The sequence below is a fragment of the Salvelinus fontinalis genome, chromosome 11 (assembly GCF_029448725.1).
Source record: "Salvelinus fontinalis isolate EN_2023a chromosome 11, ASM2944872v1, whole genome shotgun sequence".
In the NCBI taxonomy this organism is placed as follows: domain Eukaryota; kingdom Metazoa; phylum Chordata; class Actinopteri; order Salmoniformes; family Salmonidae; genus Salvelinus; species Salvelinus fontinalis.
The window spans coordinates 9,852,963-9,858,962 of record NC_074675.1 but is presented as its reverse complement, the minus strand read 5'-3'; the positions used below and the strand labels follow the sequence as shown (position 1 = coordinate 9,858,962).

At 44.1% G+C, this 6,000-nt stretch overlaps 1 pseudogene; it reads right to left on the bottom strand.

The window, feature by feature from the left end:
* LOC129866044 (keratin-associated protein 5-1-like) overlaps positions 1-6,000 on the bottom strand; it is a 98,350-nt pseudogene that overhangs the window by 74,472 nt on the left and 17,878 nt on the right.

The window sequence follows — 6,000 nt, the reverse complement described above, 5'->3', positions numbered from 1 at the left end:
CTCTTTCCTAAATGGATGTTCCTCCATTATCCCTGTGTGTGTGTGTGTGTGTGTGTGTGTGTGTGTGTGTGTGTGTGTGTGTGTGTGTGTGTGTGTGTGTGTGTGTGTGTGTGTGTGTGTGTGTGAGCGTGTGTGTGTGTGTGTGTGTGTGTGTGTGTGTGTGTGTGTGTGTGTGTGTGTGTGTGTGTGTGTGTTTATCCGAAAACTGCCTAAGGCTCTGCTCTTGCTGTAGCAGTTTTGAGTCTTTTTACTGTGCAGTAAAATGTTCAGAACCACGGACAGCTCCTTTAAACCACGTCTAATATTTTCACCACCACAGAAAGGTCCTTTTAGCCTCTGTGGTCTGTTCAGGAACCCTGGGAGCTCCTTTCTACCTAATGTTGTTTTTCCAGGTCGCAACCAAGCAGAGACAATTTTAACTGCATGGGGCTTTGGTCCCTGGACTGCTCTTCTTACCCTCTGGTAGTCAGTTTAGGACCACGGAGAGCTTCTCGTAACGTCATGTTGTGTCTCTAGGAACATCCACTTAAAGTGAGCTTTAACTCTATGGGGACTTTTCAAGACCCTGGAAAGCTCTTTTTAGCCTCTTGTAATCGGCTCAGGACTACAGAGAGCTAATTTGAGATTATTTTCAGGACCATGGAGAGCACCTACGGCTACTCACACTGTTTCTCCTGTTGACCCTTTACATGCTGACTACACCGTACACGTGCGTGCGCCATCGCGTGCATATTGATTTTGGCGGTCCACACCAGACGTGATCAGGACACGCAGGTTAAAAAACATCAAAACGAACTCTGAACTAACTATATTAATTTGGGGACAGGTCAAAAAGCATTAAACATGTATGGCAATTTAGCTAGCTAGCTTGCTGTTGCTAGCTAAATTTGTCCTGGGATATAAACATTGGGTTGTTATTTTACCTGAAATGCACAAGTTCTTCTAGATCTTTGTAGAATTTTGACCCATTTTGAGTCACACAAAATCGTGTGTTCTCTACTCCGACAATTAATCAACAGATAAAAGGGAAAACCTAGTTAGTTTCTAGTAATCTCTCCTCCGTAAGTCTTCTTCTTCTTCTTCTTCTTCTTCTTCTGTGGACGTTATACGGCGGTGGGCAACCAACTTTAAGGTGCATTACCACCACCAACTGGAGTGGAGTTCATCTTTCAATCACCCATTTTGGTATATGCTCCTAAAAACCAATGAGGGGATGGGAGAGGCGGGACTTGCAGCGCATCAAGCATCTAAAATAAACCAAGCTCTATTTTATCGCCTGGCTACACAAACGCTCGTTGACGCGTACGAGCACTTTGGATGTTAATGATTGAATAACATATAAGTGTAAATTTATTTAGCAAAGCTTGCGTATGTAACGCGAGCGGTGTGGTCAGCATGTTAAGTACCTTACAGTGCTCTATAAAGATCTTCAGGGCTCATAGTCACCATATTAGACTCAATGTATTTCCTTAAGTGGTGCAGCTCACTGGGGATTGGTTAGTGTTGCACCTCTCTTTCAATGGTAGCTACTGAATAACTGAGAGAGAGAGAGACTATCGAGCGAGAGCTTGTGGAGTAATGAGTGAGGGAAAGCGAGGGAGAAACTGACTATGACTTACAGAATGGAAGACAGAGGGCTATGCCGAGGAACATCAGCCCAGCCTCCTCCACCACCACTCTACCTGCAGATCCATGTCAGCTCCTGTGAGGGGCAGCAGAGATACAGCTCTCGTGCAGGCCACCATCTTCCTACCAACCATCCTGTACAAACCAGACACACTAAAGCCCACTGCAAACACACCATCCAGAGAAACCGCAGTGTATCTCTCACACGTAGTTCTGAACACACAGAGTGGGCTGCCCATCAAACACACGACAGCGCCATAGAAGGGTCTCTGTGAACTCAGGCAGAGGGCCCCCCATCTCGCCTCACTCCTCCATTCAAACTGAGCGGAGTGGGTGGGAGGTCGTGGACGGGCGAGAGGGATTGATCCTAACTAGTGTCTGTCTCACCTGGGTTCAGAGAGAGGAGAGGAGCTGGCGGGTGGGCCTCTGCTAGTCCGTGCTACTGGGTTACCTCTCAGCTACAGGCTACGGCTAATTGCTGAAGACTCACTTCAGCTGAAGACTAGCCAGGACAGGTGTGGAAATGTGGAAGACAGAGTAGCTATAGGCTATGAGGGTAGGGAGAGGGTTGTATACCAAGGGAAGGTGTAAGTGTGAGCACAAACACACACACACACACACACACACACACACACACACACACACACACACACACACACACACACACACACACACACACACACATACACACACACACACACATACACACACACACATCAACACACTGTCCATGTACACCACCCTCTGCAAACATCCCCACACACACTTAAAGCCGGGTAAACCCAGCAAGGTCACCTGTGATACAAGTCAGTATTCAACGTCCATCCATGTCTGTGGATGTCGGGAGATGACGTGGAAACCTGCCACTAGGGGCAACAGTGAGCGCTGTAACCTTCGAGTAGGTTTTGGTTTTGCTTTGGCATTGTGGACTGGGATGGTAGATGAGCGTAAGGATCTGCCTCTGATTCCAAAGGTTGCATGTTTGAATCCAGCTATAGTACTTTTTTTTAAGCCTATCCCAAACCTTAACCCTTACCTTAACCGTTTGGAGTTAATGCCTAACCTTAAGAACCTGAACTTATCCCTAACTTTACACATTCAGAGTTAATGCCTGAACTTATCCCTAACTTTACACATTCAGAGTTAATGCCTGAACTTATCCCTAACTTTACACATTCAGAGTTAATGCCTGAACTTATCCCTAACTTTACACATTCAGAGTTTATACCTGAACTTATCCCTAACTTTACACATTCGGAGTTAATGCCTGAACTTATCCCTAACTTTACACATTCAGAGTTAATGCCTGAACTTATCCCTAACTTTACACATTCAGAGTTAATGCCTGAACTTATCCATAACTTTACACATTCGGAGTTAATGCCTGAACTTATCCCTAACTTTACACATTCAGAGTTAATGCCTGAACTTATCCATAACTTTACACATTCGGAGTTAATGCCTGAACTTATCCCTAACTTTACACATTCGGAGTTAATGCCTGAACTTATCCCTAACTTTACACATTCGGAGTTAATGCCTGAACTTATCCCTAACTTTACACATTCAGAGTTAATGCCTGAACTTATCCCTAACTTTACACATTCGGAGTTAATGCCTAAACTTATCTTTAAACACTTTGACATTTGGAACAACTTAGAAATGTGATGTTTGAGAAACATGGATGAAAGTCTAATTCTGACGTGAGACTGTGACAGCTGGTATGGCTAACCCCCCACACATATGCACAGGGCATCAGTGTACAAACCCTTGACAGTTTTTAAAGGTTCTGCTGATTTGACACATGCTGATGGGAGTGGAACACATAATGGCTGGGAGGAAGGTGTGTATGTCCTCTATCTTCCATACTGACACACACACACACACACACACACACACACACACACACACACACACACACACACACACACACACACACACACACACACACACACACACACACACACACACACACACACACACACACACACACACACACACACACACACACACACACATACACATACACATACACAGTTGGAATGCCTACTTCTCTCCCAGCTCTGCCTATGGGCTATACTCTACATACAGTACACTGCAGGGCACACTCAGACGAGCAGCCTGTGAGAGTCAGGGATGTCAACTATGGGGGGTTTGGTATGTGTCAGTGCTAATGGCTGGATGGAGTCATGGAGTATACTGTATATCTATTCCTATATATATATCAGACCTGGGTCATATACATGCAGTACGTCCATGACTAGAAAGTGTTTGAGGTGTGCTTTACTGGGCTCCCGAGTGGCACTGCATCTCAGTGCTAGAGGCGTCACTACAGACCCTGGCTCGATTCCAGGCTAAATCACAACTGGCCGTGAATGGGAGTCCCTTAGGGCAGCATACAATTGGCCCAGCAACGTACGGGTTAGGGTTTGGCCGGGGTAGGCCGTCATTGGAAATAAGAATTTGTTCTTCTGACTTGCCTAGTTAAATAAAGGTTAAATAAAAAAGCTTGGGGTTTGCATGTGGGACCATTCCACTTGTTCTAGTGCAAACTAAATCAAGTGCCGCTCAAGTGTTTGAAAGTATTGATACTGTATTTGATACTGTATCTATATCTATATTTATATATGTTATATCTATATTTATATATGTTATATATATATATATATATATATATATATATATATATATACAGTATATCACAAAAGTGAGTACACCCCTCACATTTTTGTAAATATTTGAGTATATCTTTTCATGTGACAACACTGAAGAAATTACACTTTGCTACAATGTAAAGTAGTGTCGTCATGGAGAAGTGGAAGAGGACTCCAGTGGCAACCTGTGAAGCTCTGGTGTTCTCCATGCCCAAGAGGGTTAAGGCAGTGCTGGAAAATGATGGTGGCCACACAAAATATTGACACTTTGGGCCCAATTTGGACATTTTCACTTAGGGGTGTACTCACTTTTGTTGCCAGCGGTTTAGACATTAATGGCTGTGTGTTGAGTTATTTTGAGGGGACAGCAAATTTACACTGTTATACAAGCTGTACACTCACTACTTTACATTGTAACAAAGTGTCATTTCTTCAGTGTTGTCACATGAAAACATATACTCAAATATTTACAAAAATGTGAGGGGTGTACTCACTTTTGTGATATACTATATATATACAGTGGGGCAAAAAAGTATTTAGTCAGCCACCAATTGTGCAAGTTCTCCCACTTAAAAAGATGAGAGAGGCCTGTAATTTTCGTCATAGGTACACTTCAACTATGACAGACAAAATGAGGGGAAAAAATCCAGAAAATCACATTGTAGGATTTTTAATGAATTTATTTGCAAATTATGGTGGAAAATAAGTATTTGGCCACCTACAAACAAGCAAGATTTCTGGCTCTCACAGACCTGTAAGAGGCTATTCTATTCTTTAAGAGGCTCTTCTGTCCTCCACTCGTTACCTGTATTAATGGCACCTGTTTGAACTTGTTATCAGTATAAAAGACACCTGTCCACAACCTCAAACAGTCACACTCCAAACTCCACTATGCCAAAGAGCTGTCAAAGGACACCAGAAACAAAATTGTAGACCTGCACCAGGCTGGGAAGGCTGAATCTGCAATAGGTAAGCAGCTTGGTTTGAAGAAATCAACTGTGGGAGAAATTATTAGGAAATGGAAGACATACAAGACCACTGATAATCTCCCTCGATCTGGGGCTCCACGCAAGATCTCACCCCGTGGGGTCAAAATGATCACAAGAACGGTGAGCAAAAATCCCAGAACCACACGGGGGGACCTAGTGAATGACCTGCAGAGAGCTGGGACCAAAGTAACAAAGCCTACCATCAGTAACACACTATGCCGCCAGGGACTCAAATCCTGCAGTGCCAGACGTGTCCCCCTGCTTAAACCAGTACATGTCCAGGCCCGTCTGAAGTTTGCTAGAGAGCATTTGGATGATCCAGAAGAAGATTGGGAGAATGTCATATGGTCAGATGAAACCAAAATAGAACTTTTTGGTAAAAACTGAACTCGTCGTGTTTGGAGGACAAAGAATGCTGAGTTGCATCCAAAGAACACCATACCTACTGTGAAGCATGGGGGTGGAAACATCATGCTTTGGGGCTGTTTTTCTGCAAAGGGACCAGGACGACTGATCCGTGTAAAGGAAAGAATGAATGGAGCCATGTATCGTGAGATTTTAAGTGAAAACCTCCTTCCATCAGCAAGGGCATTGAAGATGAAACGTGGCTGGGTCTTTCAGCATGACAATGATCCCAAACACACCGCCCGGGCAACGAAGGAGTGGCTTCGTAAGAAGCATTTCAAGGTCCTGGAGTGGCCTAGCCATTCTCCAGATCTCAACCCCATAGG